Genomic DNA, 21783 nt, shown 5'->3' on the forward strand with positions numbered 1-21783 from the left:
GCTTGCTGAGTCTGTTACAGGTAGCCTTGACCTAATAGGTAAAATCAATTCATGTGATGGGAACTAGATGCTATACGGGTGCAAAGCCAGTCAGTCAAGCAACAAGAACTAAAGAGACAGTCTTCTAGGCAGGTAGGAAATGCCACATTATTTTGAACATACTTCACATATTTTTGTAATTATTCTTTCCAGAGTGTATTCTTTCCAGTGTTTTAATTTCATTAAGCATGCAAAAGACAGAACTTGGAGTATTTATCTCCATTTTCTCATTTTTTATGCCAATTACTTTATTGGCTGCTACAAAATCAACTGACACATAAATAAACATCAGCAGAGAAAAACATGGATTGGCCATGTTTCCCTCCACCATTCTAAAGGGTCCTGCTGTGATGTTACCTAACTCATAAACACATCAGTCCATTTCTTTCCATTTTGATCTTTTGCTTGGCATACTGGATGTGGTGATTAACATTTATATTTCTCTTGCCAAAAATACAATAGAGTGTTCAGACACATAATCTGCACTGCACAGTCATTTACAATTTGCTTCTGTGTGCCACATCACAGAATCAATCAGCTGTAGCAACCTGAATGCCAGAAATGCAGAAGTCATGCTGCAGCTGTGTCCACAGCTACTTAGAAATACAAGATTCTATCTCTGTGAGACGGACTTTTGAAAACAGAAATATAGTTGCCTTAATTTCAAATTTAATTCATATTTATAAAAATTGCAATACTCATGTTGTCAGTAGTAAATATTATTTTAGCATTTTTCAGTATTTTCCTCTATTTATTATCTTCTTTATTCCATTGTTTCCACCTCATATATGAATATATGCACATAGGAATTCTTATGTATATGACATATGAAAACAATCTCATATTAGTTATCTTATCGCATTTCTTCTCATCTCATTTCAGTCTAACCTTTCCCAACCAAGAGAAAGGAACCACAAAGTTCTAAACTTCAGCACTTTAAATTACTGAACTACTAGCTTTAAGAAATACTGTAGAGTGAATTTAATTAAGAACATTGTTCTGAGGAAAGACAAATAGACCAGTTGAGAGTGCAGAGACAGGCCCACACTAACACTGTTATTTATTAGAATTGAGTCTTCAAGCTGGATATGATGATGTAGGTCTGTAACCCCCAGAGGCTGAGACAAGAAGATCACAGCTTGGGCAACTTATGGAGGTCTTGTTCAAGAGTAAAAATGAAAAGGGGGTTGGAGTTGAAGCTCAGTGAGAACAGCTCTTCTTTCAGTTTAAAGTATGGCAAACAAAATTTTAAAAAAATAGAATGGAAGGAAGGAGACAGGGATGTACTGTGTACTTCAAAAGGGAAAATACGTCATGGTCAGTAAATCATTTTGAAAATTCATATTAGATATCTCCAGACACACAACACTTAATTAGGGACAGATAATAAACCTGAAGGTGAAAACTTAAAGTACAGTGTTTCCATAAGGTGTGCACTAGTGAGCCTATCTCTTAAAGGCATATTTGCTACAAATGATGCAATTTGAACTTTGAACTTTTGTGTCAAAGTTAGAATTATGGAAATCATATCTGACCTTGTGTGTTTGACTGATTTACAGTACTTAAATCTTTTTCATCATTTATTGAAAATTAACTGCATAAACAGCTACATGTAATAACATTTAACTGAGCATAAGTTCTAACTGCAAATGAATAACCACATACTTTAATCATGTGTAAAGTTAAAAATCAGCCTTGTTTGGCAAAGCGTGACAGAAATCTCAGGACTGATGACACTATTCCATAGTGATTATATTGTTGTATTAACTTGGCTTTTGCCTTGCTTTGGCACAACTTTAATAGATTATGTAGTTAACATTTGTATATCTGTTAACACTTATACCATCCATCTATGAAAAGGTTAAAACAAATATATAATGAACAAAATAAAATGAAAGCTGACTGAGAAATACTTTCAATACACATGTTCTAAGGGTATCCATACATATCAATTACATCGTATCAATAAACATGATACATGTTTATCTAACAATTGAGAAAAATAAAATTGTTCAAAATGCATATTAACGAGAATGGTCTTTTGAGAAATCAAAGAAATGAAAAACAGCGAATGATACTTTTTCTTTTGAAATTGCTAAAAACCTAAAAAAACTAAATATCACTAATGGTTGCTAAGATGGGGTTAAATCTCAAATATACTGAGTAATGTTTCTTATAGTTTCTAGAGAGTGATTTGGTAAGGAACTAAAAGATTTATGCACTTACGTATCATTTACATTACAATTCTACTTTTAGAAAATAATCTATATAAATGAAGATATGCATTAAATTCTGATATTGAGGTTTGTCTTTTTGAGACAGGGTCTCACTACACAGCTCAGGTTGACCTTGGGCTCACTTTGTAGACCAGACTGATCTTGAACTTGCAATGATCCGCCTGCCTCAGACCACCCGAGTGCTGGGATTACAGGAGTGCGCCACCACACCTGGCTTGATATCGAGTTTTTAGCATAATGCCTAAAATGACAAATTTTCTATATGCAGCTGTTAACTTCATATATTTATATATATTTGGTTTATACTGTGATAGTTAAAGTCTTTGTTAATTTACACAGCTAATTTTAGTTTATTATTTTGAAAGAATTTATTAATACACTTTGGGAAGTTTTATAAGTATCTTGAAAGTACTTTTTAAGTTTATGAAGCAGGGAGAGTTTAATCTCCAACATTTTTATAAAAATATATTAATAACTAGCATGATTAAGAATAAATTGAATATACAAGGCATCAAAAGCCTTTATTAAGGTAGCCATACTTTAAGATTTGGATATTATGATATTATATTATTCATATAATAATATCTTATCTGGCAGCTGTAGGATAAATAGCTAAACATAAATCCAAAAAGTTAAATACATTGTCTAGAAATGCCAAGCAAATTTGTAAGATAAATGGGCCCTGAAATTTTTTTCTTTAAAATATGCAAATAATATGCTTTTAATTTCTGAAATGTGTACACTTTGTAGTTACTACTAAAATTTTTAATCTCCAAGAATAAGTGGAAAAAATACAGCTATCACAGATAGAAATTCACTTTTCATCAGTTAAGCCAGTAAGTTTTCACTGCTCAGGCAAGGTGTGTAGCACTTCTGAATCAAATTTCCACAAGTTGTATCATCTCTGGGCAGATCCCTTACTCTGCTTTTCTGTTTTGTTTTGTAGTGCTGGCCTAACACTTGATGGAATCTAGCACACACCCTATGTAAAGATTCAGTGAAACAACATTTGTAAAGCACAGAAAATGTCACCTTTACCTTGTAAGTTACTAGCAATCAGTTACAGGCTAATAAAGTTTTTCATTTCCCTTTTGTGTTAAGTTTGTGTCTTTCATTTCAGACAACCTCTTTTTTAAGCTCAATAATGCATCTCTTTATTCCACAGCTGCTGTCTTGGTCATGTTATGAGATGTACAAATAGACATCCAGTGAGACTTTGCTACAGCTTCATTCAGTGTAGACTGGGACCATCTGTGAGTATGTAGGGTGAACTGAAGATTCCATCCCATGGGACTGAGAATGGGGTCCAATTTTTTTAAAATTAACTTCCGGTGATATTGATGCTGTTAGACTTCAAACTCTGGCTGTTGTACAGAAAATCTTTTGCTTTATTTATAAGCATGTTATTGATCCTTGATTTATATCATTTGATTTATCGTTTCCCCTTAGTTTCTTATTCCAGTTGAAGTATGATTATTATAATTATTTCTTTGAGCTGATTATTTTCTTCTTTTCATAATATGCTTATTTTAACATCTTGTTTGAATCGGCTTTTATGAAATGATCTATTTCTTAACCTAATTGGTTAATTTAAATGAGCAAACATAAGAATGAGCATCTGCAAGTGCCTTTTTGTGAAGTACCTATTTTAACGTCAGAAGGGAGCAGCAAAAGGCTGAGCTCAAGCAACCACATCCAGAAATTCTGCTTGAATATGGTACCAGCAATTCTTGCTATAAAGCAAGTCACTGGAGCAAAGCTCAGTAAACAGGGTTAGCAGGTATTCTCCACCTAGTGGGGTAAACGTCCTAGCATGAGAATGAATTAATGTAAGTAATTTCTATCATATGTAAAATACTGAAAAATGATTGCAAATTGTACCAGTAACTTTGTTGCCTCTATAAAAAACTGGCACTTTATAATTTTATAAAAAAAGACACTTGTTTAGTTTCCAGTTTGAGGCAAAGATCAGGCAACCTCATCTTTTCAGTCCTAGTGTGGGCTTACTGGGGGTGATGCCACACCAGCTGGAGCATGTGAGCGACCAGAACTCATAGACAGACAGGTAGCCATAAAGAAGCACGAGGATAAGGCTGAGTCTGCTTTAACAACCCACTCTCATGAAATCAGGAGACAAGCAGTCCCTGCAGAGACCATGCTACAGATGCCCAAAGACCTCCCCTCTAGACCCTGCATCTTAAAGTTTCTGTCACCTCCTAGATTATCTCACTGGGAACAAAGATTTCAACACATGAAAACTTGGGCCCCAGACAGCATCTAAGTCAGGGCAGAATTCCCAGCTTGTAAGTAACATTTGACACCAAGATTTGACTATCTATTACCTGCAACTATTTGAAGTACAGATAGGTCCAAGTTCATTAGTGCATTTTAAGTATACTAATGATCGCATTCGTTGTAGGGGATTTGTGCCTGTGCCTGGTTATGACTGGATTGTTTATTTTCTCATTCCTCTACCTTCCCTTAAACTTTCATTACTCTCCTTGTGTACAAAAGCTTTGCTTCCATTTTTTCCTTCTTTTCTCATCATTTTTAAGTAAATGCTATCTACTAAAAAGTGATTGGGTGCAGTTTAGTTTTGGGAAAAATATTTGATGCTTCCAAAATCTTCCATCAAGTGAATATAATAGGGACTTCTAAAACTGAATGAAGAGAATGTACACAAATATTAAAAAACTGGAAATAGTTTGTACTTATTACGGACATTATTATTATTATTATTATTATTATTTTCTATTCATAACACGATCATGTCATAGTTCATGATCGTGGTACAGTACAAAGGTTGAGAGATTAGAGTCTGTATTCAGTTGAAGGCCTCTAAGAAGGTCCACAGTGTCTGCCTTGGGAGACCCCTCAGCATGAGGGTTTCAGGAAAAAAGATAACCCGTGGTTGAAACAAAAGAAGGGGACCTATGCAGGAATTCATGTTGGGAACAGAGGAAGGACACGGCAATGACAGAGTGATTTGCCACATGATTGATTTTAGGGCCAATCTAAATAATAAACTGGAGTATGGGGAGGGTTAGGGACAGGGCTTACATTCTTTATGGCAATGTGGTTTGATCCTATTTGACTGTGGCTCTATGGAGTGTCCTTTATTCTCTAATCATGCACTTTGAAAGGTTTTGGTCTTGTGACCCCAAAAAACCTCTCTGTCTGCATATCGATCTCATACATATCTCTAGACACCACCCCCAAAATATTGAGTATATCTTTGGTATTATTTTACTAAGTGAAGAATAAAGAGATAGATAGATAAATAGACTTGGAACCTAAAATTGATACTTTTTAAAAAATCAAACAATAACACACACAAATGGACCAGAGACAGCATCCTGTTATATAATATATCGAAAAGAACAAAACACATGCTTTGTAGAGTCTGATAACAATCATATTTCCAGGTTTTGATGAAGAAAGAAATATTCAAAAGGAAATATAAGTTCAAAACATCTTTGGATGAGAGAAAAATGTCATGATTAAGTTAGAAGTCATGTGATCTCAAAAATACATGATTTCCAAAGAAACTGGTTATGTTTAATTGATAAATTATTGGATAAATCTTAACAAAAACTATAATAGAACTAGATCCACTTGAAAGGTTTTATGAATTACACAACCTTTAACATAAATTATGTATTCTCATCAGTTGTTTTAATCTACAGAAATTGTTAAGCATTGTCATGTTCTTAGGAGAAACGTGCTGTTCAAACTGAAGACCCAGGAGAACTTTGGTGCAGACAAAATTTATAGGATGTCTAGTTGATACTTTTTTTGTTACTCAAAGAGGGTGTCAGGTATTTTGTTCTGTTCAGAATTTCAACTGATAAAAAGAGAGCTGTTACAGTTTTGAGGGAATCTGTTGTACTTTAATGGTTAAAATATTAATGTCATCCATAAAGATTCTTTCCGAATTACTAAGAACACTGTCTGAGTGGGCACCACATGATCCAGTTAAGTAACCCATAAAGTTATCCATCACAGAAGGAAGAAGGGCAAATGTGCACATCTGCTGTTTGTCAAGTATTCCCTGAGACTTTATAAACTCTTGTTCTTTAATCTCATTAGCTCACGACTTGTGTTCACCCTCTTCAATTTCATTAACCAGAACTCAGCCACGTGTCCACATGCATGGTAGGAAACTGAGTACAGTATTTTAGGTGGATTTACTGCATCTAAAAAAAATCCAACATGCAAAAATGGAAGAATAGACACAGGGTGGGCAGTTAGCAGAGACTGACCCACTGTATTATTTACAGAGTGGCATTAGTCTGTGATATACATTGACATACTATGTGTCTTGGTTACTTTTCTCTCATGCTGAGACAAAACACCTGACACCCAAAATGAAGGAAGGAAAGGTTAATTTGGCTCACTGTTTGTGGAGGCTTCAGTCCATAATTAGCTGGCTCTAAGGTAGGGTGGAATGGCGCTAGGGTAACACTTCCAGGCAGCAGCCAACAAAAGCACTCAAAACAAAAGGAAGAAAAAAACACTTCTCCTCCCTTATATTGTAAGCAGCCTACCCTTGCCCTGCACAGGGTGGGTATAGCACTCAGACTACCTCTGTGAACTCCATTGCACAGGCTGAAGACATTTACAAAGAAATGATCTTGACTCCCTGCTAAGTCTCTCAGTTAAACTTCTAAACGTTTGAAGTTAACACAATGTATCAACCATAACCCTAAATCAGATGTCAGAAAACAAATATTCTCCCAATGTCTTCAAATAGTGACCTAGAGAGTGTAACTGAAGACAATCAGATTGGAATTTTAACATTACAGTAATGAAAAAAGGTCAAGTAGGATGCAAAGGTTACTAGCCAGCCAGACTTTTTATTCCCATATAAATTTACTTCATTCCAAGATAGCACAACTATTCAAGGCACGGGAATTTTGAAAGGGTAATTGCAATGTTGTAATTACTATGTTAGACAAATATATAACTTGTTCAGTTAATTAAATTTTCACTTTTTTTTGCACATAATCCAGAAAGCATTATATAATTCCTGTTTCATCTATGGATATATATATATATATATATATATATATATATATATATATATCTCCTTATTTTAAAAAATAAAGATGCAGCATAAAAAGTTAGATATATAACATATTAATTAAACATTAGCTATTATGGATGATTGTCTAATAGGCAAATTATATCTTTCATTGTTCATTTACTCTGGAGCATAGCATGCAGAATAATTATTTTTAAATATCAAATTCAATTATGTCTATTGTCTGTTATTTTTATTTTATATTAATATTAATATACCCAAAAGTTAGCCTCTTGTTGAAATGCCCATGGATAATAACAAAGACTTACTATGTGGTACAGGATGAATGAGGTACGAAAATATGAGAATGTAAGTACAAACTGAAATTCGCAGAATGGATTTTATGTTGTATCTGAATTTTGAATAAATATCAATATGGGAACTGTTGAGATTTACGTACAGAATATGTAATTCAGAAACTACTAAGCACATAGGTGTTTTTTACCTTCTCATTAACAAAGATCATATGAATATAAACTTTCTAGGCAGTAATATCTTTCTGTGACTAATATAATTTTCTAACAGACTGAAAGAAAGAGCAGTGCTTCTGATCACATTTGTAACATCATAAATATATTGACCTAGCTGAAATTTTATTCAAATTATGGTTGAAAGGAGGTTTAATTTCAGGTAAAGATAGGTACTGCAAACAACAGAAATTACTGTGACCTATTCTTCCCCGGTCCAACAAAGCCCCTGACCTGGTTCCTACCAGGAAAGTGTAGATAACTCCCAAACCTTTAGTGTTGTTATATCCTTTATGCAATACATATGTCATTATTTTGGTCATTTTTCAGGAATAGATTAAATGAGTAAATAGATTACCTTTTTTGGCAACGAAACTAGAGATTTTCATATGTGCAAATGTGTACATTAACATAACATCATTCATTTTCAAGCCACTTCGTATTAATTTAGCTTTTCTTCAATGAAAGATATAGTGAAAGCTATACATATTTATTCTATATATGAATTCATGAATATAATAGTATCATCATGTTTTAAAAGAAACAGTCAAATGTTATTTTTGAGTATCCTTGACTTGATTTATGCTTTCAATATTATATATTTGAGATTTATCTTTGACATATATAGTTGAATAGCATTCATTTTATGCATACTATGATGTTTCACCAATAATTTGTATAGTAGTCATTTAGATTTTTTCCGGTATTTTACTAATAAAATCATGTTGAAAATTCGTTTTGTTGTGATTTCTTAAATACTCAGGTAAAATTTATATACTTAGGTTAAATTTATATTGTGATACACACTTTCAATTGCATTACAAGATAATAGTGTATCTTTCACGTAATAAATATTGATAAATTGTTCCTTAGTTTGGTAAATTCCTAATCCGAAATTCTGTTAGCTCCATAGGAATTTTTATTTTTGCTTTTGCCAAGAAAGTGTTGTTAAATGTTATTTTTCAGTTTTAAGAACTAAAGATGATATTCAATGTAGTTTTAATTAGCAAAAGTTGGCTTTTTCATATTTAATTATTTATTTGACTTTTCACTCCTATGAATTATACTTTGCATTTTTCTATGTGGTCTACTCAATTTTTTTTAAAGAATTTTTTTTTAAACTTTTTTATTTTACTTTTTATTGGTTCCGGGGATCAAACTCACGGCCGCCTGCTTGCAAGGCAGATGCTTATGCCGCTGAGCTAAATCCCCAGCCCCTAATTTTTTTTTTTTTATTCTTGTGCACTATATGGGCATTCTTAGCGTACTCTGTGAGTATCATATTGCACAATTTTATATATAATATAATATTTCTTCTTCTTTCAGTTCTTTGAGCTCATTTTTCTTTCTTTCTTTCTTTTTTTTTTTTTTCTTTTTTTTTTTTTTTTTGTGTGTGTGTGTGTGTATTGGGAATTGAACTCAATACCTCATGCTTTCCAGGGAGGTGCTATGCCACTGAAATACATCTCTGGCCCTCATTTCATTTCTTATAGTGTTTTTGTTCTTAAACTATTATTCATAATAGTTGAAATAATAAATTTCCTGAAGGGTTTGTGGTTCTTGAACCTAATTTAGGAAATAATTCCATTCCTAAAAGACATTAAATTCTCTCTCATATAGTCTTTAGGCACCTAACAGTTTTAATTTTCACATTGATGCTACTTACATGTTCACAGATTAAATTTCTACTCTTATGGACCTGTTTCTGGCATCTGTTATCTTCTATTAATTTGTTTTTGAGGTCCTGGTACCATTGATTCTGACCTAGATTGCTACAGTAGTATTTCTATTAGTAGTGTCTTACGATAAACTGTAACATCAAGAAGGTGACCTTCTCACACATGCAGAGATGCAAAGGTAATTCTTTAAAGTATTTCTGTTTATTTTTCACATTTTGTTCTTCTCCACAAATATTATAATCAAATTTTTCAGGTTCACCTAAAACTGTTTGGAAACTAAGAACTGCATGGAATAATAAAATTAATCTGGGTCAGTACTGAGTTTTCAGATTCACAAATAAACAAAACATGCATATGATGTATATTTATAATCATATATGTATTTGTGATAACCATTAGTTTTCTAAAATCTAATTCTGACTTCTAGGTTCTTGTGTAGTATTTTAAGTGCTTCTGTTATTATAAGTATTTTCTTACCTTTAAATATTTTGCTTTTACATATTTAATATAATGGATATTCTTATTGTTTTTCTGTCTGGTTTCCTTGCTATTTTCTTGATATTTCCAATAAATTGGCTAAGAATTCTTAGGGTGATTGGGAAGAATATTAAACTTTAACATTTTGCTTCAAAATTATTTTAATAAAGTTAAATTCAAAGTTATTATTTGTTATTTTAATATTATACCTTTTTATATCTTACTACATATTTAGCACTTCCAGTTCAATTTGAGATAAGATCATCAATAAAGCATTTTTCTAGAAGTAAAATGTTAGCCAAAGTTTAAAATCGTCTTTAGAATTAAGGATGCTCAACAGTTTGACCACTTCATATTGGTTACTCTGTTGCTATACTAGCTCAACAAATTTATTGGCTAATGATGAAGCCAAGATTAATTAAAAAATTACTTAATACTGCTGTGTACCAAACATGCACTGTGAGCCCATTTTAAGGTCTTTGTAAAACTGAATAACTGGCAACTAGCACTGATAAAAGCATCTGACCTTGGGACTGGAGATCAGAGCTACTTCCTAATGAGTCATCCCTTAGATTAACTATGCAGATGAGTGATTGGGACTGATGATTTAATGACATATATAGTTTGCTGAGTGGAGTGGGATATTTGGCCCATGTACTATACTTCTCCTTATTTAGTGAGACATTCCATATCAGAAAACCCAGACTTTAAATATGATTGAGTCAGGACGTTCAAATTAAGTGAAGATTCACTACAAACATTTTAGATAGCAAAGACAATTACCTTTGCAAAAATGTAAAAACTGCTCCAAAGTATTTGAATTTTATGTTGTTAAAAATGACAGATTTCAAATATTTAAAACAAACAATGACAAAAGTTTTAAAAACAGAAAGCTCTTTAGGCTTGAACTCTTACTGAAAGTCATCTATTATGAGACTAGGAGATCATACGCGTAACTGTGTTCAAATTGCTATTGCAGTTGTCATGAACATGCTTTAACAATAAAGTTAAAGATAGTATTCACAAGAAGATGAATTTCCCATAGGTAAAACAAAGACAACAAATGAATATAGCTAATCCCGAAGAATTCCAGGCGGTTGATACTGGAAGAAACATGAGAAAGGCAAATAGAGGCAGCTGACAGCATTTCAGTAAATGAACTGGTGGCACCTTGTCACTGATTGGAATGAAGGCATTTCAGTTTTCAGGTGGGAAACCACCTCACCTCAACAGATTCCATGTGTCCTGCTATGGATGGATGTAAATTCATTACTCTCTAGAAGTTTAGCCCAGACTACTAGCAAAAGCATGCTGAATATTTTTATCTTTTAAAATTGTAAAGAAAAAAAAAGTGTTATACAAGCACTAAGATCTCTATGTCTGATTCACAGAAAAGATAGAAGGTCAAATGCTGTGATTAAAATTGCATGGCCTGTTGGGTTTAAGGAAATCTTTTGACAGATTCTTTGGTACCCAGTGGATGAATTTGTTTTGATAACAAGAGGGCAGTAAGAGACAGACAGAACTAAAACATGAGAGGTTCACTGAGACTATTGTACGAAATATTTTGGTTTAATGAATCAGATTGGAAAGCAAGGGAAAAAGAAACCTACTGTAGAGTTCTATCAACTAGAGATGAATGCCTACTTGAACTGAATGAATATCATTAAGATGCTTAAAGGACAGGTGCATCTCTACTCAGTTTTAACTGGCCACTTAAATGGGAATCTTAAGCACTGTCCAGACTCTTTCAAATAGTATATTTTAAGCATTAGCAAATTACTAGAGATCAACACAAAACTTTTGGCTTTGATGAAAAGGTCAAAGTTTGTTGAGTGAAAAAATGCTTATCCCATCAACTTGCTGTTGAAAGTTAATGTATTCTAAACACTAAGAGTTGGCTCTAGTGACTTTGATAAAATACTGGATGGCCTATCAAGTTTTCATTACTTAAGGAATACAATGATTCAGAGAAATTTCTGTGCTATGAGAAATGTAGTTTATTTTTTTCCCTTGCTACAATAGGGTAAATATGTAAAAATACAGGCTCAATTCATTTTTCATGGGCAAGACTACAAAATACATCTACCATCTTTAAATGTTATGATTTGTTATGATTTGTCATCAAAACAGCTTTTCATTACATAGATCATATTATGGAAAAAGCAAAGGATATGTGAGAATTGTTATAACACATATTTCTAGGTGGGGTTGATTTATTTAGTCAGAGAAAATAAAGGGCCAAATCATTCAGTTAAAATTCTTCTGTATAATTGAGCTGGGCACACAGAAACTTGGGTAAACTACTGTTTTTGTTAAATTCTATCCCTAAAAATAAGCACACTTGCTTCATGAAACATTTTCATTTTGAAGGCCACATATATGTAATTTGAACTTTTTTGTTAGCTACTAGCAACAGGCCAGATATAAATGTGAATTTAAAATTGAAAATAAAAGGCTACTGTAGAAGACTGTAGTTTAAGCAGTGATAGTACCAATATGTAATATCTTTGGGACCCAACAATGTGAAATATATTTGACTTACATTGTGTCATCCTCTTTGATGAAGGATCTGTTTGCATCTGCAGCCCATTCACTAACTGGTAGAAAATTTTATTATTTTTCTGCTACTAAATTCTGAAATGTTTCTATATATTTTCTTCATATTATATAAATTTTTAAATATGTAATATTTTACCCAATACTATTTCTATTTAAAACTTACCACTACCTTAATAAGAGCATTTTTTAATTTTAGTAAAGTCTAATTTAAATAACTTTTTATGGTTTGTGATTTTTTTTCTCATATAAAAGCTTTACCACCAAACTCATATTGACATGTCAAAATGTGATTGACTTATCTATATTTACTTATATCTGCAACCTTATTTAGTTCTAAGAATTTTTACTAGATTGTTTGGGATTTTTTTTTTCTTGTCTTTTCTTTTTTTTTTTTTTTTTTTTTTTTTTTTTGTACTGGGAAACAAACTCAGGACCTTGTGCTCACCAGACAGGCACTGTGCCACTGAGTTATATCGCTGGCACTAATTGTTTGGGATCTCTTACACAGACAAGCTTACCAAAGATGTTCACATTTTTCCTTACCAGTCTCGAAATCCTTGTAATTGTTTTCCTTGCCTGATTCCATTTTCGAGGTCTTCCATTATTACACAGAACACAAGGGGAAGAGAGGGTATCTGCGGTTTTTCCCACACATAAGTAGAAATCATTCAGTTTCCCATCAATAAGTCAATTTTATTCGTACAGTTTTTTGTATATATAAATTATTAGTTTAATAATTTTCTGCCTAATATTTTCTCTCAATTAATGAGAGAAGAGTTTTGAAAACTATCCGTATTGGTAGATTTGTTTATTTCTCCTTTCAGATCTATGAACTTAACCCTTTTTTATTTTAGAGCTCTATTTTGGAGGGCTTTCCCTTTTAGGATTATTATATAGTTCTGAAGAATTAATTATTTTATCATAATTCAATATTCTCTTTATTCTTGATGCTATTCTTGGCTCTGAAGCATACATTTTCTCAAAATAATACAGCTATTACTGCACACTTGTATATGTGTGTTCACAAGTGTGCTTGCATAATGTTTTTCTTATCATTTTGTTTTTAACCTATATCTTTAGAGATGCCATCTTGTTGGATTTCTTTTTATGTATGTAGTTATTGTAATGTATACTTTTTCTGGTAATTTTCAATTAGTTCCATTTGTTCTTTATATATATATATATATTTCCCTCCAAGTTACTCAACCAAATATTAATGTAGTTATTTGCTGTCCAGCAATTTTATAGCTATAGTCCCAAACCAAATAATTTGAATCTTTAGAAAGAACTAGGTTGTTACTATTGAAAAGGATGCATTTGTTAAGATTGATCAGGAAAAAACCCAATTATTCTATTTCTGATTTGGAAAGTAGAGAAGTACATGTGTCAAAAAATGTGAATGAGCAGACTGCCATTCAGGCAGTAATGAAGCAGATTTAATTCTGCATCTGCAAAGACCCGGATTCTGTCAATGATCTGAATATTCCACCTAGAAGAAAACTTCAAGTTTCAGCTGTGAATGCAGCCTGATTTTATCTTTGTGAAGAGAGAACTCACTTGCGTTCTGTTCAACTTGTTGTTGTGTAGAAGTGTGTTGTGTAAACCAGTGCTGCCTTTAGTCCCTGAATCCATGGTAATTTCATTACGAAGAAACTGAAAACAGAGTACACATTACAAAACTAAAGATCACTCTTCATCCTCCACACTATTTTTATCATGTTTTAACTTTACATATGCATAAAAGAATGCACTGCTAGTATTTTTGATATATTACTTGAAAAGCAATTAAAATTAGAAGAAAAGAATTTTACATTACCTTTTTCTCCATTTTCATTGTGATTTATTTTTGTGATGCTGCAACATTTTTTTCATTCTTTGTTTAAAATGGATTATTTAAAAAACTTAGCCATATTTAATGTGTCAAATCTAGTGATGTGGGACATATGTACACATTCATGTTACCGTCACCATAATTAAGGTTCTAGATAAACACTTTATCACCGTTAAAGGTTTCCTTCTGCTTCTGACCAATATCTTACCCCATCAAGTACAAGACTACCCCTGACTTTTCTTGCACAGTGAGTCCCATGCGTTCCAGATGAGCCCGGTGACAGTGTTTGGGGCAGGGCCTAAGTTGTCCGCGGTGGTGTTATCATTATGTACTCACTGCTTGGTTTTGGGTCTTGTGCTGTCCTTAGGTTAGGGTTAGAGGAAATCTGCTGCTTTTCCTTTACTCCATACTTGCTAACCTAGTACTGACAGAGGGAAGAGGCACGCTCTGACACCTTGAATAATCCTCAGTCTGGCGCACAGTCCTGCATCTCATACAAATGGCCTTCACTATGCATGTGCCTCTGCCCACCTCCTAGCTGCTGATGGACCTCGCGTGTGGTCTCCTTCTTCGCACAGCTAAATGAGTTTACATCAGACACCTAAGGTGAAAGGTCCCACTGCTACTTCTGCTAAACACTGAGGCTTTTATCCACAGAGAGGATCAAGCAGAGGAGTCCAAGTGGAGGTCAGCAGGGGCTGGGATTCTCTTCTGTGGGGAGTGTCAACAGGGAGCTTTCTCAGGTTTATGTCTTCCGTGTGAATTTCTGGGAAGGTTCATGTAGGGAAATTTTCAAGGGGGTGAAACCCCTTGAGTCTGTGAGCCCCAGGTGCCTCCTTCTGTCAGTTACCCCACAACTGGCTTTATCAGTTTGTTGAGTAGACTAAGTGGATAATTTTTCCTAGCCTTATATCTGGCAGCAGATATGGATCCTGTTTGTTCAAAGAGTAGCGCTGCCAGATAAAATCATATAATATGTATATTAACATCTATGTTATGTTTCTTTAGAATATTTTTATACTAGGAATTCATTTTTAGCTGAAATTCAAATTTAATCAAATCTCTTACATTTTTAGTTGCTGAATATGGCAAGCCTAACTAGAAACATCCTGATTTTCCAAATTTCAAGATATGTTGTTGTCCCCTATACTTGGCTTTCTGATGCAGTTAAGAAAAGTTGTTAATTTATGAATTGTTCATCTTTTATTCTCTTGTAAATTTGGGATGAATGCTCTTTCCACTTTCTTATTTCTCAGCAAGGACATTTTTTTAAACTTTATTTAACTTAGGTCTTCATCTCTGAAGAGTGTTTCTCATAGATGCATCTTTTTATTCTATTTCAAATCTGTTTTAGCTGGAGTATGAGACTACTCACTTTAATGTGTTTGCTGACACAGGTAGGGTCTTATCTGTCACGTGGCAGGGCGCTTCCGGCTTTGCTTACCTTTTCCTCTTCCCCTTGGGTACTTGCTGTGTGAACTCCTGTATTTTCTCTCTCCAAAGTCTTGTACGTTGTCCAAAATCAGTTTGCTGAGCTCTGCCTGAGATAGCCTCTTTGTATTCCAAAGAAATGATAAGGTTTGTTTCTTGTTTATCATCTTTCAGAATTCAGTGCCCTCTGTCACCTGTTATCTAGTTTGTTCTTGATTTTGGTTGAAAGTCAATTGTATTTTTGCATCTTGACTCAGTGTCGAATTGTCTACCCTTGTTTTGAGATAAGAGATATGATAGTTGTTGATTTGAGAAGGATAAAACCTCTCCTCAGAAGTCAGGCTCATACATCCACCAGCCTGCTCAATATCTTCAACTAGGCATTTAAAACACGTTTACATTCCACACGCCTGGCTCCGAATACCAATCTCTTCCCCTAATCACATTTTTATCTCCTTTCATTTGATGGCAAGAATATTGTTATGATTTCTGAGTCTAAAACCTCAACATTATTGTTGATCTTTTCCCCTTGTGTCAGATCAGGTCCCTTAGGAAATCATACAGTTTTGTTTACAAAGTACATCAGAAAGATGATGATTTCTTTCACTGTATTCTTGAATGTGACAGTGTCGCTTTTCAGCCAGTTTACTCTAAATTTTTCAACTTGTTTTCTTGCTTAAGTTCTTGTACGCCAATTATATATTCTTCTCATTCCAAGCAAACTACCTCCAGTGCAATAGTAACAGTGTCACTGAAGATTATGGCTCTGAAGAAATACAAGTCAGACAAGACTCACAGATAAAAGTGTGACAACATTTATTATTCATCTTGTAGGAGCTTTAGAAAAATGAAATGGGAACAAAGCACGGCAGATAGTTTCTAGAAATAAGGAAGCGTTTTCTAGAATTGTTTAAAGTCACCTAATAAATTTGATAAGTAAAATCACAACATGAAGGCAAAACTTCTAAATACATTTTAAAATATTAAAAAAGCAGTTTGATTATAATATTGTACTAATCATCTTAGCAGTTGGCACACTTGCCCTTTCTATTTGAATTTTAGGTACCCCACTTATGTATTTGAATTGGTGAATGAGGTAGGGGGAAGGACTGGATTTTTTCATTGTTCCTGATTGTCATGTAAAATATTTCATTACGGTTAAAGAGTTGCTCCTGTGGAAACCTTTTGTTCACGATACATTAAGCACTTTTTCATATTTGTTGAAATTTTCTTCACTTTCTCCATCACATTTCTGTCTGTTTAGTTATAGAATATCTTTCTAAAATCTAGCTTTTAAAATGGAAAGATTAAAAGTTTATGGAGGACTTTTTCATTGTATACAATTAAGAAATAGCGGCAGAGTCTCTGTGTCTTCCCAGAGTGACTGAAGTGTCTCCCAGCACAGCTAAACTTGATCTTCCCTGCTTCCATGAACCTACCACATGACCGTGAAGAAAACATTCTTCTGCAGCTGTCTGAAAATTACCTGTAGCAATTTATTTTTTGTCTCTTATAATTTTTGTTATTTTAAAAAGGCAAAACAGAAAAAAAGGGTAGAAATCACAGAGAATTTCAAAAACATAATAGTAAGAAATCAACACTAGTTAATGCATTACATATTGCTATCTTAGAAGTGTTGTTCATGTTACAAGATCTAGACATAAAAAATGGACAGACAGACAGCGGCAGCACAAACTACTCTTTTTGATGAACTAACAGAGTTAGTAGTATGGTTATCTATCTTGCACACTTAAACATACATACAATTATATATGTATACTACAAGTTATTCTTCCTGTTTGAGCACTTTCTTTCCCTTTCATCATTGCAATATCCATCTTACATTCTGGATGTTATTACTCTTAAAGTTTGTTATCATTATTATTTATTTTTTACACTAGAGAGACTATGCAATATTTACAAATGCGAGTCTGATTTATTTCAAGTCAGCCTTGGGAGAGAACATTCTCTCCCCTTCCAGGCCCACTTCATTTCACACAGTGCAGAAGTGAGAAAGGACCTTGCATATTTCAGCAATGATCATCTTGATATTTGAAACCGGGGTCTCCCCAAAGGGCCTCTACATTCCGAAATGTAATACAAGGTTAACTTCAGTGACAAAATGGTATCAGCTTTCAATGTCTGATGCCACAATTACTTGTTCATTTCAATCATGTGTGTTTAGTCACCCTAGAGCAATTGGAGTGAACTTTATTTTACTTTTTTAGGTTATAGCTATTGACGATACAATGGATAGGTATATATATATACAGGCATCTATGTATATGTGTATACATTTATGTGATGTCAATGCTTTGTGCACATATGGTCTTTAAATATACTAAATAATAAATAATCTAAAATGCTGGTATTATTTCTAATCCCCTGTTTTAATTATTTTTCTTAGTGCTTGTCTCATCTAAATCTTAAAGGAATTCAATTGTAATACCAAAAGTGTAGGGAATATTTTATATACTCAAAATCACACATTCTCCAGGCTCAAACATGGATTATTGTGTATTACTTTTCCCTACAGTATCAATTCAAATAAACAGACATACAACAAATATGCATGGACATGAAATCAGATTGTCCATAGTGACCTATATTACATACCATAATAGAATTTTAAAGCTAAATAAACCACAGTATGTTAGATTTCAGAGTCATATCATAAACAGTAAAAACAAAGTAAAATATGATAAAGTCATAAAATGGTCATTTTATTTAGAAAGCAGTGCAGAGGAGAACATTGCTGGACTTGCTGCAATATTCTTAAAGAGGGAAATGTTATGTAGAAAACCTCTTAAGTGTAGCAATATCGGTTATTAGTACTGTTACTAATTTTACTGTTATGATCAAAATCATCACTGGTAAAGAATCTGTCACAAGGGGGGGGGGGAAACAGCCTGAACAGAAGAATTTTGGAGAGTAGAGTCAAGGAAATAGACACTGGGCTGTTTGGACTGAGCCAACCATTATGCAGATGTTAAGGTAAAAGAAAAGACTGAAGCCCCATTGTAGAGGATACTTATTTTTTGTAAGTTTCATCATGTATCGTGGCATCAGTAATTTACAAATGAAGTGACTAAGTTGTGCATGTGGGAGCTTGTGTTGACAGTAATGTGTAATGTGGATTCTAGTGGGAAAGCTGAAAATGGGGAGACCAATAAGGGGCTCACCCTGTATTTTAGGTTTGATTGCTCCACACTAAGATGACGCATACTCCTTTGCAAGCATGCTCTTCCATTGCCCATAATGAATGAAGTGATTCTTAGTTATCAAGTCACGTTTGCTCTCACATGTTCACCCCTTTGCCTCACTTCCATGCCTGGGGACTTAGCAAACCCAGACTCACTTAGTATTGGAGGGAGCAGTGTTTTAATTGAATGGAAAGGGCATACCCTAGACTTTACCACTGTTTATAAATTCAGTATTTCAATTTAACTGAGTGGGCTCCCATCAATAAGACATGAGAAGATGCTGGATGAAAATTTCAGTGGATTATAGTAGGAACTATCCACTAGCCAAGAAAAAAAACACAGTATTAGATTTCAGATGCAACTGGAGAAAAAAATGAGGGCAATGTCCACAGAACTGAAGAAATGGACTGGTACAGAGAGACTGTAGACATTGAAGCCTTTAACAGTTAATTATATTGTATTTCAAATATAAAATTCAAGTTTATAGCTTATTAAAAATTTGTGTTCTTTTAAGCTTAAGTTGTACATTTCCTTTAGCCATTATTTTAAGTAGATAATATGTAGCAAAATTATATGTTATTCTCTGCTAAGGAGAAGCTCTGTATAGTTGATACATTATCTCTCTGAAAAACTATTTAATCAACCTGAAAATTTTACATTGTCCCTTGTGAGTTAAATATCATCAAATTTGGCACAGTTAATATGATACATATTTAGCTTCCTTTTCATTGGTCAGCATTAGAAAAGTTATTTCTAGTTGCAACACTCTTCAGGATTGGTCTGTTGATCAAATTTACTCTAGCATCATCTTCAGAGTTTCTAATCCTTTGTATTTCTGCAACAATATATCAATTGGGGAAATGTTTCAAGTAGGATTTAAATGATTATGCAGAAGAGTGTTGTTACTATGCCCTGGCAATGAGAACAGTTGCCCTTTTAAGTTAGGAAAGATCATAGTAAATGAAAATGAGGATAGTAGGTTTCCCATAATTGATTTATTGGAGGTTTTTTGATCATTTAATTTAATTAGGGTTAACTTCAGTTTCTTTCAAGAAGGTTAATAAAAGTTAGAAGAATTATCCAGAACCTAAAACTTGCACACATTCTGGAAAAACTTCAGAAGTTTTATGTGACTGTTGAAAAAAGTTACATAAAAATGCATAAGAATTACCAAAACATTAATCCTTGAACAGAGTTCACAATAACTACAAAATCCTGACTCAAAATGTTCCATAAGTAAGTGTATATTTTAAAGCTCTATGTTATCTCTACTTTATTGCCTTGCAATCTGTCTCAGTGGTAGAGCAAACTGAAATTATTTTTCTCGGTTTCATGGGTCTGCAGGGTCAGGATCCTGTGGTGCCTGCTAACTGGGCAGAGGTTATGGGAGGCTGCTGGTAGGATGGAGGGTGGTAGGTAGCTCTATTATTTGAGGATGAACAAAGCCATGTGGCTTATGAATTCATTACAATCACTTTCAACAGTAATAATAAAAGGAAATTATCCTCTTAATTGAAAAATAAGATACACTATAATTATGCACACACAAAATATCTCATCTTCTTTTACTCTTTCTTTCAACAAATATTTATCAAGAATCAGAATTCCAAGCTAGTATCAATGTAAAAAGATAGTAAGCTGTGAATTATTACTGAGAGTAATGAAATGAAATTTAGGATAAATAACAGAAAATTGATTGGCATATTTGGACAATATTATGAAGCAATAAAACATAAACAGAATTTTTTAAAAAGACACCATAATTGCAAATAACCACAAATGAAAAATTTTGAAGATAGAAATGATCCAGTCTTAAGTAAAATCAGTGTTAGTTTTGAGTAAAGATTTTGTGTTTGGGAAAAAGGGTTTTATGTTATGTAAGTAATGTTATATTCATGAATATCACAGCAATTATCCATATAATAATTTTCTTTTTAGTAAACTAATATATAACAAGGAAATTCAGGTTTAGTTTGCACTGTTTCTTATACATATTGTCAAGAAAAGAATATTCATGTTAAAAGTATGACTTTTAGGAAATTCTAAATTAGGTACTCATATTTTCTATAAATATTCTGTGAAACACTAATACATAGCTCTCTTAGCAAAAATTCCTAATATAAATTAAAAAGAAAAGGTGGTAAAAGTGAGACATTTGAAAAGAAAGGAAAGAAAGAACTAAAGAAAAGGAAATAGTTGATGACTTTATATCTGCACTGACCCATGTAGCACAATTAAAAATTAATGCTTGATTTCTCATGAATCAACAGTGGGTATTATACTTACTCAGTTTCTGTTATAAATAATGATGGTACTTACTTTCCTATATATCTTTCCACTTGCTACTGCCGCAGTAGTGGTGTAATTATTAACACTATGGTACACAATGGAGTTATTCACAATATTGCTTCGTTTCTGAGTAAAAATAAAGTATGAGATCTACGAGCATTAGTCTCACATTAGTATGCTGTTGAGGAATATGAAGTACTATAAAACTTCTGTATTTATTTAACTTTAATGATAAATTTGACGAAAAAGAAATAACCTGTCTTCAAAATCTTCATGGCAAAATAGAGATATTCACACATTCATTTATATATATATATACATATTTATATGCATAAACAATGATATATATGTATACATATGTACATGGTATGCTACATAGTGATATTTTCTATGTCCTGCTTAATAGATTCTCAGTTATTAGAGATTTTGGCAAACATTTCTGTAATGTGAAATAACAATAATATATACACAATCCTAAAAAGTAT

This window comes from Cavia porcellus, unplaced genomic scaffold (assembly GCF_034190915.1).
Source record: "Cavia porcellus strain 051 isolate PalLab524CR breed Dunkin Hartley unplaced genomic scaffold, mCavPor4.1 scaffold_20, whole genome shotgun sequence".
Classification (NCBI taxonomy): Eukaryota; Metazoa; Chordata; class Mammalia; order Rodentia; family Caviidae; genus Cavia; species Cavia porcellus.